This window comes from Microtus pennsylvanicus, chromosome X (genome assembly GCF_037038515.1).
Source record: "Microtus pennsylvanicus isolate mMicPen1 chromosome X, mMicPen1.hap1, whole genome shotgun sequence".
Classification (NCBI taxonomy): domain Eukaryota; kingdom Metazoa; phylum Chordata; class Mammalia; order Rodentia; family Cricetidae; genus Microtus; species Microtus pennsylvanicus.
In genome coordinates this window covers 129,232,385-129,252,565 of record NC_134601.1, presented here as the reverse complement: position 1 = coordinate 129,252,565, position 20,181 = coordinate 129,232,385, and the positions used below count along the sequence as shown (strand labels likewise).

At 39.1% G+C, this 20,181-nt stretch overlaps 1 protein-coding gene across 1 annotated transcript in view; it reads right to left on the bottom strand.

The window, feature by feature from the left end:
- Window positions 1-13,598: 13,598 nt before the first annotated feature.
- Vcf2 (VCP nuclear cofactor family member 2) overlaps window positions 13,599-20,181 on the bottom strand; it is a 192,354-nt gene continuing 185,771 nt past the window's right edge. Inside the window, exon 5 of the transcript XR_012908910.1 lies at window positions 13,599-13,659. The gene's annotated coding sequence lies outside the window, so the exon portion shown is untranslated. The remainder of the gene's footprint in view (window positions 13,660-20,181) is intronic.

Sequence of the window (20,181 nt, the reverse complement as noted above, 5' to 3'; positions counted from 1 at the left end):
TGGATCTGCCTCTCTCCAATTTTAAAATGGTGAAAGTACCACCAGTGTTAGCTCTGGGCCTACCAGGCAGGAGCTGCACACAGTATGCCAACAAGGAAAATGAGCATGCAACACATACAATTTTTATTTCATTTAAAGCCAAATCTGCTACACAGAGCACTGCACAGCCTGGAAACATCTCTCTGTATGGTGGCAGGAATCTGCCATGCTCTCCTGCTTCTGCACGTCTAGTACAACTTATCCTGCTATGTGCCTAGGCAGAGAGCACTGAGCCATTGGCATGTTCTCAGAGTACTTTCTTTTCAATCCCAAATGGGTGCAAAACCATCTGGTCCCACAAAAGCCACTGATGCATAAGAGCTGGAGTTTGTCCTGGCAGCACAGGACAGAAAGCTGCATTTTAAAACCACACATCTTTTGTTGTGGTGGTTGTTACGGATGCTGAGTCAGGAAATTCTCTCTTAAAGGAGCCATGACATGCCTCCAGCTGTGCTAAACTCTATATTTGTGTCTAGAATTCCTTTGCAAGTCCTCTCAGGTTTTATGTGGAGTTACTTTACCACATTGGACAGGCAATTGTTGAAAGACAGCAGGGCCCCTTGTTCCTTAAACACCCTCAGAAAATTACTTCACCCAACTGCTGACTGAGATGAACCTAGCATAAAGGATACACCATAAAAGACATGATTAACAGTGCCCCCATACAGCATGAAGCAATTTGGACAGAAAAAAACTACAACCATATTCCCAAATATTATTTATAAATGTTGTTTTTCATTTAAAGTGAGATATGATATAGATAAGAATAATTTGCATTGGGTATAAATCTTGATTTATTGATGCAAGTTTAAGATCAATTTTGTTATATGTATATGTATATTTCTGCTCTTGATTGAGGTATTGTGATTGTGTAGTTTATTTAAAAATGGAATGTATAATTAAGAAATATAGGTTAATTGATAGTCATCTGTAATAATTGTTTGTAGTCATGTTTGTTAGATACTCTAGATGTGCATAGATATATTAAATATAGGTATTCTTGATATCTTTCAAAGACTACAGAATATGGCATTTTAAATGTTTTGAAAATAAATAGGGCTTTTCATGACAGTGAGACACATTTGCTCCTGGCAACACCAATCTACTTCAAGAGGAAGATGGACATCAAAGAGGCTCCTTATGGAGCTAGTTAGCCATTTGGGCAAGAAACTGCTCTTGCCTGGACTGATGCATAAACTAGACATGTAGGACCCACAGAGAGATGACTGCTGAACTTGCCTAAAGGTGAGATGGACCTTCGGGGTTCCTTATTCATGAAAGACTCTGCGAGACATTCTGCAGGACACAGAAGAAAGTGACTAAACTGTCTTTGAAATTCCCAGCTTCATGGAAAAGTCTGCTGGATACTATGGGCCTGTAGGCTGAGGATGGATGCCCCAATGGTACAGAAGAATTTTAAGTGACTGTCCAGGAGGCAAGATAGCTCTGTCAATCCTGCAGTTTTGGAAGTTGTTTATAATGCATTTCCAGTTTACAAAGGTAATATTATATCATTCTGAAATCTTTGATGGAGTTGAATCGATAGATATTTATAGTTTTCCTTTGTTATGATAAAAGATAAAATAGATATAGATATTGTAACTGTAATTCTTGCTTGAAAACTGTTTTGTTATATGTAATTTTACTATCTTAATGTTATAGCCTTCCCTTTTGTTTAAACAGTAAAGGGGAAATGGTGTAGGAGGTCCTTCTCTTTTTGTATTGCTTTCATTGGTTAATAACAAACTGCTTTAGGACTGATGATAGGGCAGAACTATGGAAGATGGGACAACCAGACAGGAAGTAGAGGCAGGGTAATGAGATTAGGATAATTCTTGGAAGGAAGAAACCCATTATTCCCAAGTCCTGCCCAGACTGCAGAAGAAGCAAGATATGACCTACCATGACAAAAAATGTTCTGAGCCTAACATAGATGGGAATAATTGGTTAATATACATTATAAGAGCTAATATGAAGTCTGATCTAATGGGCCAATCAGTAGATAACAAATGTAGACACTCTGTGTGATTTTCTCTGGGACTTACCGGCTGTGGGAACTTAGCATTAGAGAAACCCAAACAAAAAGGCACTCATGTTACAAAGGGAAAACACATGACTACAAGAACAAAGAAAGAATATTAAGAGCTGCAAAAGCAAAAAGTCAAGTAACATATAAAGGAAAACCTACCAAAAATACTCCTGACTTCTCAATGGAAAACATGAAAGCCAGAGTTTCTGGATAGACGTGCTGCAGAAACAAATAGACCATGGATGCAAGCCCAGACTACTCTACCCAGCAAAGCATTCATTTACCATTGATGGAGAAAACAAGGTATTCCATGACAAAAACAGATATAAGCAATATGTATCCACAAACCCAGCTTTGTAAAAAGTACTAGAATGAAAGCCACAACCCAAAGAAGCTAACTACAACCACAATAACACAGGCATCTGATAACCCCCACCAGCATAACACAAAAAAGGGAAACACACAAACACTACCACCAAAAAAAAAATAACTGGAGTCAACAACCAATGGTCACTAATATCATTTAATATCAGTGTACTCAATTCACATATAAAAAGGCACAGGTTAAGAGAATGCATACAAAAATAGGATCCAACATTCTGCTGTTTACAAGGAACACACCTCAATCTCAAAGACAGATACTAATTCAGAGTAAAGGGTTGTGAAAAAGTTTTCCAATCAAACGGACCTAAAAACAAGCAGGTGTGGCTATTCTAATATGTAACAAAATTGATTTCAAACTAAAATCAGTCAGAAGAGATGGAGAAGGACATTTCATATTCATAACAGGAAAAATTTTTCAAGATGCAGTCTCAATCCTGAATATCTACGCCCCTAATTCAAAAACAAACAAATATGTAAAAGAAACATTATCAAAACTTAAATCACACATCAAACCACACACACTAATAGGAGATTTCAACACTCCTCTCTCGAAAATGGACAGGTGAAACAGACAGAAACTTAACAGAGAAATAAGAGAACTAACAGATGAAATGAATCAAATTGACTCAACAGACTTACTAGAACATTCCACCCGAACAGGAAAAAATATACCTTCTTTTCAGAATCTGATGGAACCTTCTCTAAAATTGATCACATACTCAGTAAAAAAGCAAACACCCAGAGATACAAAAAAAAAAATGAAGTAATGCACTGTGTCTTATCAGATCACCATGGAATAAAGTTAGAATTCAACAACAATACTACTCCAAAAAGGCTACAAACTCGTGGAAACTGAACAGTCAACTACTGAACCACTGCAGGTTCAAGGAAGAAATAAGAAAGAAATTAATGTTTTCCTTGAATTCAATGAAAATGAAGGCACAACATATCCAAACCTATGGGACACTATGAAATCAGTGCTAAGAGGAAAGTCCATAGAACTAAGTGCCCACAAAAGGAAAATTGAGAATGCTCACATCAATGACCTAACAGCATGAATGAGAGCTCTTGGGAAAAAAACAAGCAGACTCACCAAAGAAAGAAGAAGAAAGGAAATAATCAAGTTAAGGGCTGAAATTAACAAAATATAAGCAAAGAAAACCATACAAATAAGCAATAAAACAAAGAACTGGTTCTTTGAGAAAATCAACAAGATTGATAAACACTTATCCAAACTAATCAAAGGCAGAGAAAGAACATAGAAATTAAGAAATTCAGAAATTAAAAGAGTTACATAACAACAGACACTGAGAAAATTCAGAGAATCATTAGGTACTACTACAAAAATCTTTACTCCACAAAACAGGAAAATATAAAAGAAATAAACAAGTTTTTAAATAGATACCGCCTACCAAAATTAAATCAGGACCAGGTGAGCAATTTAAATAGACCTGTAAGCTGCAGGGAGATAGAAGATGACATCGAAAACCACCCAACCAAAAAACACTCAGGACTGGATGGTTTTAGTGCAGAATTCTACCAGAATGTTCAAGAGGTAATACCTGTACTCCTCAAAGTGTTCCACATAATAGAAACAGAAGGCTCATTGCCAAACTCTTTTTTATGAAGCTCCATTTACCCTGATACCAAAATCGCACAAAGACTCAACCAAAACAGAGAATTACTGACCAATCTCGCTCAAGAACATGGATGAAAATTCTCAATAAAATTCTGGCAAATTGAATCCAAGAACACATCAAAAAATCATCCAACATGAATATGTAGGCTTCATCTGAGAGATGCAGGGATGGTTCAACATACAAAAATCAATCAACGTAATCCACCATATATATAAACTAAAAGGAAAAAATATGATCATTTCATTGGATGCAGAAAAAACATTTGACAAAATTCAACATCCCTTCATGACAAAGGTCTTGGAGAGATCGGGGATACAAGGATCATATCTAAATATAATAAAAGCAATATACAGAAAGCCAACATCTAACATCAAATTTTAAAAAAGAGAAACTCAAAGTGATTTCACTAAAATCACAATCAAGACAAGGCTGTCCACTATCTCCATATCTCTTTTACATAGTTCTGGAAGTTTTAGCAATAGCAATAAGACAACAACAGGAGATCAAGCAGATTCAAATTGGAAAGGAAAAAGTTAAATTTCCGTTATTTGCAGATGGAATAATAGTGTATATAAGTGACCCCAAAAACTCTACCAGAGAACTCCTACAGCTGAAAAATATCTCCAGTGAAGTGGCAAAATACAAGATGAACTCAAAAAATCAGTAGTCCTCCTATACACAAAGGATAAAGAAGCTGAGAGGGAAATCACAGAAACATCACCTTTCACAATAGCCAAAAATCACATAAAATATCTTGGGGTAACACTGACAAAGGACATGAAAGACCTATTTGACAAGAACTTTATGTCACTGAAGAAAGAAATTGAAGAAGATACCAAAAAATGGAAAGCTCTCTTATGGTCTTGGATAAGAAGGATCAACACAGGAAAAATGGCAATCATCCCTAAGGTAATCTATAGATTCAATGCAATCCCCATAAAAATCCCTACACAATTCTTCACAGAACTTTAAGAACAATAGTCAACTTCATATGGAGAAACAAGAAACTGAGGATAGCCAAAACAATCCTGTACAATAAAGGAACTGCCGGAGGCATTACCATCCCTGACTTCAAGCTCTTCCAGAACTGCAGTAATGAAAACAGCTTGGAGATTTAAGTTGTAAGAGCTAGCTAATAGCCTTCTTCCTCCCTTCTTTGGCGCCAAAAGATCCCCCAGCTCAGCAATTTTGGGCGCTCAGAAGGGATGTTGAGCACAACTGGGCAGGAGTTTCTTTGTATCAATGGCCTGCCTACAGCAAGGTAGGCCTTTTGTCTGCAAGATACCTGGCCAGCTAGGGGCTCTGTTTCTGTACCAAAAGATCCATCAGAGGAGTGAGTGAGTTCCTGACCTGTGGCAGCAGCCTTGGAGAGGGAGCACAGACATTCCTCAACCTCCTATCCTTCCTGGTCATTCTGCAGGAGCTATTCTGCCCACTTCTGCCTCCCTCTTTCTATCCCATCCCAGCTTACACCCAGGAAACCCCTCCTTTCTTCCTCCCTTCTTCAGGGCCATAAGATCCCCCAGCTGAGCCATTTGGGCCTTATGACTGGGTGATGAGAGCAACCAAGTGGGAATTCCTTTGTTTCAATAGCCTGCCTGCAGCAAGGTAGGCTTTTTGTCTGCGAGGTCCCTGGCCAGCAAAGGGACCTGATCCTTTACTAGAAAATCCATCAGGGAGAATTTGGAGGAAGAGATGGGCAGGCATCAATGTGAGAATTCCTCCAACAATCTGAAAAACATATGAAAACACTAGAACCCAGCGAACTTACAACAGGAGAACTTGAACACCCTAATCAAGAAGAAGTACAAAAAACTGACTTTATAAAAGTGATAGAGTCCATAAACAGCAGATGAAAAACTCCCTTAAAGAATGGATGAGAAGAATAACAAAAGTTTGAAGAAATGAGTAAATCCATAAATGACATCCTAGGAAACCAAGGAGAAACAATCAAACAGATAAGGGTAGCAGTTCAAGACTTGAAAACTGAAATGGAGGCATTGAAGAAAATATAAACCGAGGGCCGGCTGGATATGGAAAATCTAGGTAAACAAACAGAGACTGCAGAAACAAGCATAACCAACAGAATGCAAGAGATAGAAGAATGAATCTCAGATTCTGAAGACACCATAGAGAAAATAAACGCACTGATCAAAGAAAACAGCAAACCCAACAAAATCTCATCACAAAATTTCCAGGAAATCTCAGACACAATAAAAAGACCAAAACTAAGAATAATAGGGAAAGATGAAGGAGAAGAATTACAGCTCAAAGGCCCAGAAAATATATTCAACAAAATTATAGAAGAAAACGTTCCCAACCTAAAGAAAGATATGCCTATGAAGGTTCAAGAAGCATACAGAACACCGAATAGACTAGATAAAATAAAAACATCCCCTTGCCATATAATAATCAAACCACAAAACATACAGAATAAAGAAAGAATATTAAGAGCTGCAAAGGAAAAAGGTCAAGTAACTTATAAAGGTAAAGCTATCAGACTTACACCTGACTTCTCTATGGAAACCATGAAGCCAGAAGGTTCTGAACAGATGTACTGCAGAGAATAAGAGACCATGGGTGCAAGCCCAGACTACTATGCCCAGGCAAGCTACTGTTGACTATCAATGGAGAAAACAAAAAATTGTAGGATAAAAACAAATTTAAACAACACATAGCTACAAATCCAGCCTTATAGAAAGTAATAGAAGGAAAATAACAAGCAAAGGAGTCCAACAATACCCACAATAACTGAGATATCTAGCAACCCTTCACCAGCACAACTCAAAGAGGGAAACAAACAACCTCTACTACCAAAAAATAATAATAATAACCGGAGTTAACAAGCACTAGTCATTAATAACACTTGATATAAATGGACTCAATTCACCTATAAAAAGGCACAGGCTGGCCAGGTGATGGTGGCGCACGCCTTTAATCCCAGCACTCGGGAGGCAGAGGCAGGAAGATCTCTGTGAGTTCGTGACCAGCCTGGTCTACAGAGCTAGTTCCAGGACAGGCTCCAAAGCCACAGAGAAACCCTGTCTCAAAAAAAAAACAAAAAAAAGGCACAGGCTAAGAGATTGGATATGAAAACAGGATCCAACATTCTGCTGTTTACAAGAAACACACCTCAAACACAAAGACAGACATCTACTCAGAGTAAAGTGTTGGTTAAAGGTTTATCAAGCAAAAACGCCTAGGAAGAAAGCAGGTATGGCCATACTAATTTGTAACAAAGTTGACTTCAAACTAAAATCAGAACAGAAGGAGATGGACACTTTATACTCATAACAGGAACAATTCATCAGGATGAACTCTCAAACCTGAATATATATGCCACTAATATAAAAGCACCCACTTATGTAAAAGAAACATTACTAGAACTCAAGGCAGTCATCAAACCACACACACTAATAGTAGGAGACTTCAACACTCCTCTCTCACCAATGAACAGGTCAATCAGACAGAAAGCTAACAAAGAAGTAAGAGAACTACTGGAGGTAATGAATCAAATGGACTTAACAGACATCTATAGAACACTCCACCTAAATAGGAAAGAATATACCTTCTTCTCTGCAGCTCATGGAACCTTCTCAAAAATTGACCACAAACATAGAAACAAAGAAAACTTCCACAGATACAAAAAAATATTAGTAACCACCTGTATCTTGTTGGATAACCATGGGAAAAAGTTAGAATTTAACAATAATTTTACCCCCAGAAAGCCTACAAGCTCTTGGAAGCTGAACAGTCAACTACTGAACCACCCCTGGGTCAGGGAAGAAATAAAGATAGAGAATAAAGTCTTTCTTGAATTCAGTGAAAATAAAGACAACATACCCAAACCTATGGGACACTATGAAACCAGTGCTAAGAGGAACGTTCATAGATCTAAGTGCCCACATTAAAAAAAGGAGAAGGCTTACATTGGAGACTTAACAGCACAGCTGAAAGTTCTAGAAAAAAGAAGCAGACTCACCCAGGAGGAGCAGAAGACTTGAAATAATCAAACTGAGGGCTGAAATCAACAAAATAGAAACACAGAAAACAATCCAAAGAAATAATGAAACAAAGTGCTGGTTCTTTGAGAAAGTCAACAAGATTGACAAACCTTTATCCAAACTAATCAAAAGGCAGAGAGAGAACATGCAAATTAACAAGATCAGAAATGAAAAGAGGAACATAACGACAGACACTGAGGAAATTCAGAGAATCATTAGGTCTTACTACAAAAACGTATATGCGACAAAGTTGGAAAATGTAAAAGAAATGTACTTGTTTTTTGTTAAGTACCATTTACCAAAATTAAATCAAGGCCAGGTGAACAATTTAAATAGACCTACAATTCGTGAGGAAATAAAAGCTGTCATAAAAATCCTCTGAACCAAAAAAAGCCCAGGACCTGATGGTTTTTATGCAGAATTTTGTCAGAACTTCCAAGAGGAGCTGATACCTATACTCCTTAATGTGTTTCACATAATATAAACAGAAGAGTCATTGCCAAACTCTTTTTATGAAGCTAAAGTCACCATGACTCCAAAACCACACAAAGATCCAACCAAGAATAAGAATTACAGACCAATCTCACTCATAAACATGGATGCAAAAATTCTCAATAAAATTCTGGCAACAGAATCCAAGAACACATTAAAAAAATATCCATTATGATCAAGTAGGCTTCATCCCAGAGATGCAGGGCTGGTTCAACGTATGAAAATCTATCAACGTAATCGATCATATAAATAAACTGAAAGAAAAAATCCATATGATCATTTCATTAGATGCTGCAAAAGCATTTGACAAAATTCAACACCCCTTTATGATAAAGGTTTTTGAGAGGTTAGGGATACAAGGATCATACCTAAATATAATAAACGCAATATGTAGCAAGACAACAGCTAATATCAAATTAAATGGAGAGAAACTCAAAGCCATTCCACTAAATTCAGGAACAAGACAAGGCTGTCCACTCTCACCATATCTCTTCAACATAGTTCTTGAAGTTCTAGCAATAGCAATAAGACAACATAAGGAGATCAAGGGCATTTGAATTAGAAAGGAAGATGTCAAACATTCATTATTTGCAGACGATATGATAGAGTACGTTAGTAACCCCCAGACCTCTACCAAAGAACTCCTAAAACTGATTAATAACATTGGTGAAGTGGCAGGCTACAAGATCAACTCAAAAAAATCAGTAGCACTCCTATACACAAAGGAAAGAGAAGCAGAGAGGGAATTCAGAGAAACTTCACCTTTTACGATAGCCACAAATAACATAAAGTATCTTGGGGGTAACTCTAACAAAGGAAGTAAAAGATCTATTTGACAAGAACTTTAAGGCATTGAAGAAAGAAATTGAAGAAAACAACAGAAAATGGTAAGACCTCCCATGCTCTTGGATGGGTAGGATCAACATAGTAAAAATGGCAATTCTACCAAAGGTAATCTATAAATTCAGTGCAATCCCCATTAAAATCCCAGCAAAATTCTTCAGACCTTGAGAGAACAATAATCAAATTTATTTGGAAAAGCAAAAAACCCAGGATAGCCAAAACAATGTTATACAATAAAGGAACTTCTGGAGGCATTACCACCCCTGACTTCAATCTCTATTACAAAGCTACAGTATTGAAAACAGCTTGGTACTGGCATAAAAACAGAGAAGTTGGCCAATGGAATTGAATAGAAGACCTGGATATTAACCCACAAACCTATGAACACTTGATTTTTGACAAAGGAGCTAAAAGTATACAATGGAATAAAGAAAACATCTTCAACAAATGGTGCTGGTAGAACTGGTTGTCAACCTGTAGAAGAATGAAAATAGATCCATATCTATCACCATGCACAAAACTCAAATCCAAATGGATTAAAGACCTCAATATCAATCTGTACACAACGAACCTGATAGAAGAAAAAGTGGGAAATAGTCTTCAACATATGGGCACATGAGACCACTTTTTACAGATAACCCCTGTAGCATAGACACTAAGGGCATCATTGAATAAATGGGACCTCCTTAAACTGAGAAGCTTTTGTAAAGCAAAGGACACTGTCATTAAGACAAAAATGCAACCTACTGATTGGGAGAAGATCTTCACCAACCCCGCAACAGACAAAGGTCTCATCTCCAAAATATATAAGGAACTCAAGAAACTAGACTTTAAAATGTTAATTAACCTAATTAAAAAATAGGGTACTGATCTGAACAGAAAATTCTCAACTGAAGAAGTTCAAAAGGCCAAAAAACACCTAAGATCATGCTCAACCTCCTTAGCGATCAGTGAAACGCAAATAAAAACAACTTTGAGATACCATCTTAAGCCTGTCAGAATGGCTAAAATCAAAAACACCAAGGATAGCCTTTGCTGGAAAGGATGTGGAGTAGGGGAAACACTCATCCATTGCTGGTGGGAATGCAAACTTGTGCAACCACTTTAGAAAGCAGTGTGGCAGTTTCTCAGGAAATTTGGGATCAACCTACCTCAGGATCCAGCAATACCACTCCTGGGAATATACCCAAGAGATGCCCTGTCATACTACAAAAGAATTTGTTCAACTATGTTTATAGCAGCATTATTTGTAATAGCCAGAACCTGGAAACAACCTAGATGCCCCTCAATGGAAAAATGGATAAAGAAAATGTGGAATATATACGCATTAGAGTATTACTCAGCAGTAAAAACAATGACATCTTGAATTTTGCATGCAAATGAATGGAAATACAGAACACTATCCTGAGTGAGGTAACCCAGACCCAAAAAGATGAATTTGGTATGTACTCACTCATTAGTGGATTCTAGCTGTAAATAAAGGACATTGAGCCTATAATTCATGATCCTAGAGAAGCTAAATAGGAAGGTGAACCCAAAGAAAAACATATAGTTATCCTCCTGATATTCGAAGGAGGCAAGATTTCTTGGCAAAAATTGAGAGCTTGGGGGTTGGATGGGAGTAAGGGGAGATGGGGAGGGAGAAGTGAGAAGGAGAGGTTGGGAAGATCTTGGGGGAATGGGACAGTTGTCATGTAAGAGGAGTGGATATGGGAGCAGGGAAGTATATATCATAATTAAGAGAGCCATTTGAGGGTTGGCAAGAGACTGGACTCAAGAGGGGTTCTCAGGTGTCCAAAGAGATGTCCCCAGCTTATTTCTTGAGCAGCTTAGAAGAGGGCGTCTGAATTGGGCCTATCCTATAGCCATACTGATGAATATCTTGCATATCACCTGATGTGGGAGTGTCATATATCAATCTGTTGATTTCATTGGTTAAGCAATAAAGAAACTGCTTGGCCCTCATAGGTTAAAACATAAGTGGGTGGAGTAAACAGAACAGAATGCTGGGAGAAAGAAGCTGAGTCGAGGAGTCGCCATGATTCTTCCACTCCAGGCAGACGCAGGTTAAGATCATTCCTGTTAAGCCAGCTCGTGGGCTACAGCAGATTATTAGAAATGGGCTAGTCCAGGTGTGAGAGCTAGCCTAGAAGAGGCTAGATAGAAATGGGCCAAGCAGTGTTTAAAAGAATATAGTTTCCGTGTAATTATTTCGGGTAAAGCTAGCCATGCGGGCGGCCGGGTGCCGGGGACGCAGCCTGCCGCTCGTACTACTACAATCACCATCGAAGCTTCATCTGGCAATGGATGAAGATAGAAACAGAGACCCACATTGGAGCACTGGACTGAGATCCCAAGGTCCAAATGAGGAGCAAAAGGAAGGAGAACATGAGCAAAAATGTCAGGACTACAAGGGGTGCACCCACCCTTTGAGACAGTGGGGCTGATCTATTGGGAGATCACCAATGCCAGCTGGACTGGGACTGATAAAGTATGTGATGAAACTGGACTCTCTGAATGTGGCTGAACTGGAGGGCCGACTAGAAGCCAAGGACAATGGCACTGGGTTTTGATTCTGCTCCATGTAATGGCTTTGTGAGGATCTAGTCTGTTTGGATGCTCAGCTTACTAGACCTGGATGGAGGGGGTGGACCATGGACTTCTCACAGGGCAGGGAACCCTGGCTGCTCTTTGGACTGAAGAGGGAGGGAAAGGAGATTCAGGGGAGGGGGAATGAAATGGGAGGAGGGGAGGAGGTGAAAATTTGTAATTATAATAATAATAAAAATATGTTTTTTAAAAAAAGAAAGAAAATCCAGATATTACTTCACACACCTATAAACACCTGATTTTTGACAATGAAGCCAAAAAAGATACAATGGAAAAAAGAAGGCCTCTTCAACAAATGGTGTTGGCATAACTAGATGTCAATATATAGAAGAATGAAAATAGATCCATATCTTTCACCATGGACAAAACTCAATTTCAAATGGATTAAAGACCTCAATATAAATCCAACCACACTAAACCTGATAGAGAAGAAAGTGGGAAGTAACCTTCAGTGCATGGGCACAGGAGACCACTTCTAAATATAACTGAGTAGCACAGAAAATAAGAGCATCAATAAATAAATGGGACCCCCTGAAACTGAAATGTACTCAGTCAGTAAGAGAAAAAGGCAGCCTACTGAATGGGAAAAAAAATCTTCACCAACCCAAAACCAGAGAAAGGACTGATCTTCAAAATATATGAAGAACTCAAAAAAAAATGGACATTAAAAATCTAAATAACCCAAATATACAGTGGTGTACTCAACTAAACAGAGAATTCTCATCAGAAGAATTTCAAATAGCCAAAAGATACTTAAGGACATGTTCTTCCTTAGCTATCAGGGAAATGCAAATCAAAACAATTTTGAGATACCATCTTACACATGTTGAAATGGCTAAGATCAAAAACACCAAAAATAGCTTATGCTGGAGACATTGTGGAGCAAGGGGAACATTCATCCAATGCAGGGGAGAATGCAAACTTGTGAAATCACTGTGGAAAGCAGTGTGAGAGTTTCTCAGTAAAATGGAATCAACCTATCACAGGATCCAGCAATTCCACACTTGGGAATATATCCAATAGATGCCCAATCATACTACAGGATGGTGAACAATGGAGAGTGGCCTTGAGGGAAGAGAGACAGCTGATCAGCCAGAGATGAAGGCTTGCAGGAGGTACAGAGTAGATGGGCCCTCCTTACTGTAGTGATACGGACGGCGGGGCTCCGTCCCCAACACCCCAGCCGCCTGCTCGGCTAGCTTTTGCCCCAAAATAACATCGCGGACACTGTATTCTTTTAAACACTGTTTGGCCCTTTAGCTCTAGCCCTTACTGGCTAATTCTGATATCCTGATCAACCCATCTCTAATAATCTGTGAGCACTGGTCTTACCGGGAAGATTCTAGCCTAAGTCCATCCTGGGTCGGAGCTGGGACATGGCGTCTCTCTGAGGCGTCTGCTCCCTAGAGGAGAGCTGTGGAGTCTGAGCTTACTTCCTCTTCCTCCCAGCATTCTGTTCTGTTTACTCCTCCTACCTATCTTCTAACCAATGAGGACCAAGCAGTTTCTTTTTATTTAACCAATGACCTTCCTCCATCACCTTACAGAGGTTTCTTAGGCACTGGAATCTGGACGTGTCTGTCAGCAGGATTATTTTTCAGACAGACTGGCTCTTTATCTGCAACAAGAATGTAGGTAAGTGGGGAAGAGGAGACAGGAGTAGGTCAAATTGGCTATCAGCTTCTTACCTTGAGGAGCCAGCTAGATTTCTTTTTTCTTTTCATGTGAAATCACGTTCCACTCCTTGCTTGAGGACCCTCGGGCTATCATCCACCCAGGACTGGCCTCCACCCCCAGTGGACAGTGTGGATACACTGAAGGGGACATGCCAGAGGCTCTGTGGCCTTGCTGGGACTCATTGTGACCAAAGCAGCGTTTCCAAGGTGCTGTGAGTGACCTAACAGTGGAGGGATAAAAAAACTGGTCCCAAATTCTGTCCTCAGGGTGTTTCTGAGGAAGGGGGATGTTTATGGTTAGGCCCATTTTAAAGGAGTGAGAATTCTGCCCCACCCTCCTTTGACAGGCTGGGATTGCCTTTCTCTTAGAGTCCATGCAAGACCACTAGTTTCCATTTGTTTGTCTCTGACTGCTTCCTAGAAAAACACGCTGAAACTGCTCCGTGTGTCTTACATGACTTGTCAAGTAGATGCAAGCAGTAGCCTGCTGCTCAAGGAAAGGTCAATGTGAACATCTATGTATTCATTAAGACATGTTGACTTCTTCATTTACAATTTAAATACCCTTGATCTCCTTTTGTTGTCTTATTACTATTGCTAGAACTTCAAGAACTATGTTGAAGAGATACGGAGAGAGTGGACAGCCTTGTCTGTTCCTGATTTTAGTGGATTGGCTTTGAGTTTCTCTTTATTTAGTTTGATGTTAGCTGTCGGCTTTCTGTATATTGCTTTTATTATATTCAGATATGATGTTTGTATTCGTCATATCTCCAAGACCTTTATCATGAAGGGGTGTTGGATATTGCCAAATGCTTTTTCAGCATCTAATGAATTGATCAGATGGGTTTTTCTCTTTCAACTTATTTAAAGGATAGATTACATTAATAGATTTTTGTATGTTGGACCAGCCCTGCATCTCTGGGATGAAGCCTACTTGAACATGATGAATGATTTTTTGATGTGTTCTTAGATTCAATTTGCCAGTATTTTATTGAGAATTTTTGCATCCATGTTCATGAGTGAGATTGGTCTGTAATTCTCTTTCTTGGTTGAGTCTTTCTGTGGTTTTGGTATCAGGGTAAATGCAGCCTCATAAAAAGAGTTTGACAATGTTCCTTCTGTTTCTATTATGTGGAACACTTTGAGGAGTACAGGTATTCACTCTCCCTGGAAGTTCTGGTAGAAATTCTGCACTAAAATCATCCAGCCCTGAGCTTTTTTTGGTTGGGAGGTTTTTGATGGCAGCTTGTATTTCCTCGCAGCTCATAGGTCTATTTAAATTGCTCATCTAGTCTTGATTTAATTTTGGTATGTCGTACCTATCCAGAAATTTTTCCATTTCTTTTGCATTTTCCAATTTTGTGGAGTACAAGTTTTGGTAATATGACCTAATGATTCTCTCAATTTCCTCAGAGTCTGTTGTTATGTCCCCACTTAATTACTGATTTTGTTAATTTCGGTGTTCTCTCTCAGCCTTTTGATTAGTTTGGATAGGGTTTGTCAATCTTGGCGATTCTCTCAAAGAACCAGCTCTCTTTTTCATTGATTCTTTGTATTGTTTTCTTTGTTTATATTTTGTTAATTTCATCCCTACCTATATTTGATCATTTCCTGTCTTCTACTCCTCCTGGGTGAGTCTGATTTTGTTTGTTATAGAGATTTCATGTGCATTGTTAAGCCACCAATGTGAGCTTTCTCTCTTTGCTTTATGTGGGAACTCAGTGCTATGAACTTTCCTCTTAGCACTGCTTTCGTAATGTCCCATAGCTTTGGATATATTGTGCCTTCTCTTTCATTGAATTCGAGGAAGACTTTAATTTCTTTCTTTATTTATTCCTTGACACAGGGTTGGTTTAGTAGCTGACTTCTCAATTTCTATGAGCTTATAGGCATTCTGAAAGTGGTCTGCTTGTTAAATTCTAATTTTAATCCCTGGTGATCCAATAAGACACAGGGGTTTGTTAATTTTCTGAGAAATTGCCACACTGAAATCCAAAGGGGCTGTACCAGCTTGCATTCCCACCAGCAACGGAGAAGTGTTACCTTTGCACCACAACCTCTCCAGCATAAGTTGTCATCAGTGTTTTTTATCTTGGCCATTCTTACAGGTGTAAGATGGAATCTCAGAGTTGTTTTGATTTGCAACCTTCCTCAAGACTTAGTAATACCATTTTGGGTATATATCCAAAGAATGCTCAATCGTGCCACAAGGACATGTGCTCAACTATGTTCATAGCAGCATTGTTTGTCATAGCCAGAACCTAGGAACAACCTAAATGCCCCTCGATCACAGAATGGATAAGGAAAATGTGTTACATTTACACAATGGAGTACTATACAGCAGAAAAAATAACAATATCTTGAACTGTGCAGAAAAATGGATGGAGCTAGAAAACATCATTTTGAGTGAGGTAACCTAGACACAGAAAGACAATTATCCCCCCATGTATTCACTCATAAGTGGTTTTTAAATATAAAGAAAAGTAAACTAGCCTACAACACACAATCCCAGAGAACTTCGACACAATGAGGACACTAAGAGAGACATACATACATCTAATCTACATGGGAAGTAGCAAAAGACAAGATCTCCTGAGTAAATTGGGAGGATTGGGACATTGGGGGAGGGTTGAAAGGGGCAAGACAGGGAGGGGAGCAGAGAAAAATGTAGAGCTTAATAAAAAAATCAGTTAAAAACAAAATAAAACAAAAAAGACAAAGGGGGTTAATCCATTTTTTTGTATCTATGGAGGTTTGCTTTGTTACCTAGAATGTGAACAATTTTGGAGGTTCCATGAGGTGCTGAGAAGGAGGTATATTCTTTTTTCTTTGGGTGGAATGTTCTATATATGTCTGTTAAGTCCATTTGATTCATTACATCTGCTAGTTCTCTTATTTCTCTGTTAAGTTTCTGTCTGATTGACCTGGCCATTGGTGAAAATGGAGTGTTGAAGTCTCCTACTATTAGAGTGTGGGATTTGAGGTGCAATTTAAGTTTCAGTAATGTTTCTTTTACGTATGTGTGTGCTCTTGTATTAGATGTTTGGAATGAAGTCAAATTTTAATTATTTGCAGATGATTTGATAGTATACATAAGTGACCCCAAAAACTCTACCAGAGAAATCCTACAGCTGATAAATACCTTCAGAGATCTGACAAGATACAAGATCAACTCAAAAAATTAAAAGTAGCCCTCCAATACACAAATGGTAAAAAAGCTGAAAGGGAAATCAAAGAAATGTCACCTTTCACAACAGCCACAGATAACGTAAAATATCTTGGGGTAACACTAACCAAGGAAGTGAAACACATATTTTTCAAGAACTTTAAATCTTTGAAGAAAGAAATTGAAGAAGATACCAGAAAATGGAGCACTGGACTGAGCTCCTAGGGTCCAATTGAAGAATAGAATGAATGAGAATATGAGAAAAGAGGTCAAGAACAGGAAGGGTTCATCCACTAAAACAGTTTTCCTGAGCTAACGGGAGATCACCAAATCTAATTGGATTAGGAAGGAACAATCATAGAACCAAACTAGTCCCTCTCAATGTGGTTGACAGTTGTAGGGCTGGGAGACTTAGGAGCCACTAGACATGCCACTGGGATTTATCTCTGGTGCATGTGTGGTCTTTTGGGGATCCTATTATCTTTGCATGTGTACCCTGCTCAGCCTAGATGTAGGAGGAAGGGCCTTGGACCTTACACAAAACAAAGTGCCTTATCCTCTTTAAGGTAGGGTGTGTGTGAGAGAAGGAATGGGGGGAGAGGAGGGAGTGGATATTTGTATTTTTTTCCGTTTTTATTGATTTTTATTGAGCTCTACATTTTTCTCTGCTTTCATCCCTGTCACCTTCAGCCCTCCCCCAAGGTCCCCATGCTCCCAGTTTCTCAGGAGATTTTTTTTCTACTTCTCATGTAGATTAGTTCTATGTAAGTCTCTCTTAGTGTCCTCATTGTTGTCTAATTTTTCTGGAATTGTGGATTGTAGGCTTGTTTTCTTGGCTTTATGTTTAAAAACCTCCTATGAGTGAGTACATGTGATAATTGTCTGTTTCTGGGTTTCCTCACTCAAAATAATGTTTTCTATCTCCATCCATTTTCCTGCAAAATCCAAGGTGCCATTATTTTTCTGCTGTATAGTACTCCATTGTGTATATGTACCACATTTTTTTTATCCATTCTTCGATTGAGGGGCACTTAGGTTGTTTCCAGGTTCTAGAATCATACTGCTATGAACATAACTGAGCACAGGTCCTTGTACACGATTGAGCATCCTTTTAATATATACCCCAAAGTAGTATTACTGGGTCTTGAGGAAGGTTGTTTCTTAATTTTCTGAGAAATTGTCATACTGATATCCAAAGCAGCTGGACAGTGTACATTTCCACCAGCAATGCAGGAGTGTTCCCTTTTCCCCATACCTCTCCAGCATAAGTTGTCATCAGGGTTTTTGATCTTGGCCATTCTTACAGTTATAAGATGGAATCTCAGAGATGTTTTGATTTGCATCTCTCTGATGACTGAGGGTGTTGAACATTTCCTTAAGTGTCATTCAGCCATTTTATATTCCTCTGTTGAGAGTTCTCAGTTTAAATCTGTACTCCATTTTTTATTGTATTATGTGTTCCTTTGATGCCCTATTTATTGAATTCTTTGTGTATTTTGGAGATCAGACCTTTGTCTAATATGAAGTTAATGAAGATCTTTTCCCATTCTGTAAGCTGTCTTAATGTCTTGTTGACCGTGTCCTTTGCTTTACAGGAGCTTTTCAGTTTCAGGAGGTCCCAATTTTTAATTGTTTCTCTCAGTGTCTTTGCTGCTGTGGTTATATTTAGGAAGTGATCTCCTGTGTCAATGCGTTCAGATATACTTCCCACTTTCTTTTCTATAAGGTTCAGTGTGGCTGACTTTATGTTGAGGTCTTCTAAAAAAATTAACAATAAAAAGATGTATTTAATTTGTGTGTCAATGTGAACATCTGTGTATTCGTTAAGATGTATTGAATTTGTATATTTATCCAGGCTAGGAGGTAAGGTCTCCTGTAGCTCAATCTGGCCACAAATTTGCTTTGAAACAAGGATAATCTTGAGATTTTGATCTCCAAATTCCTCATCCCAAATGCCAGGATTCAAGGCCCAAGCCACCAAACCTGCTTTATATGAAGCTTGGCATCAATCCAAAGGCTTCCTGCATCATAGCCATCTCTATAAAAAATGGATACTCCCTGCCTCACTAAAGGGATGGTAAGAACAAAAATAATGGGTTCCTCACCGCATTGCGCACAGAAATACCATTGTACTTAGTCCGTACTCACAAGTTCCATTGTTCTCACTTGTCCCCCACTGCCCTTCTGCTTAGCCCCTTCCTAGCCAAAACAGGATCTCTGAGGAGCCAATCATCATTTACAAGGGCAACATTATCCTTCATTAGTGATGGCCACAGAATTAAAGTGTTATGGTAACCTTTTTGTCCTTATCTCTGTTTCTCTCATTGATATTCTGAAGTGGAGGAGTAAAGAGGGCTTTGGCATGCTGAAACCAGGGAATGATTAACAGGTTCTGGAACCTCCAAGCAAATCTAGGCATGTTGGATCTTGACTGCTGTGCTGTGTTGCCATCTACTGATGACTCCAAGCTCAACATCTGTACCTCCATCTTGATGATGGTCCTCAGTTTCTAGTCTCCTCCCAGACCACTCTTCCTGGATATTCTCAGGGACCCTGTGCACCAACATGAACACACACTCGTTGACCATTTGCAAATGTATGCCTCCTCTAGTCTTGGGAGTCTTTAAAGGCTCCACCATCTACTGGACTGGACCAGTGCCTCAGAATCCTCCTCTGCACTCACCATCCCTAAGACATGTATACTGTCTAGATGACATGCCAATTCCTCTTTCACACTCTCTGCGTCTTCTCCCCACTTCTCCTTCACACTTATTGTTAAAAGAAGACATGCAGTGACATGCAGAGGGTTCCTGAGACACATAGACTTCCCCACAGGTTGTCATGGCATTGCTACTTGTACTCAGTATGGAAGCATGCCCTGTGAGTATGTAAGCATGTCTGGTGACTGTGCAGGTGTGCATGGGTATATGTATATATATCGGCATGTAGTCTGCAAGAGCCCAAGAGCAGCAGGTACACAGTAGCCTGGAATCCCCAGAGTGCAGCAGTATGTGGGATGTTAAATAAACTGTATCTGGGTTGAAAATCAGGTGCTGAGAAGGAGTGGCATTGTGTGGAGACAGAAAAAAGAAAGCCCAGTTTCATACCTTGCACAAAGGTGGTCAGAACTAAATGGAGGACAAAGGGGAAGGATGCGAAACCTTTCTAGAGTGAACTGCGAGGGAGGCTCTGCTTTCTCTCCACTAGACTGAAGACAGGAGTCTGTCTCAGAAGCAGCTCTGTACAAGCAGAGCCTGCTGGCTTCTGGGAAGGCATCCCTTGCTCTCAGTGAGGAATG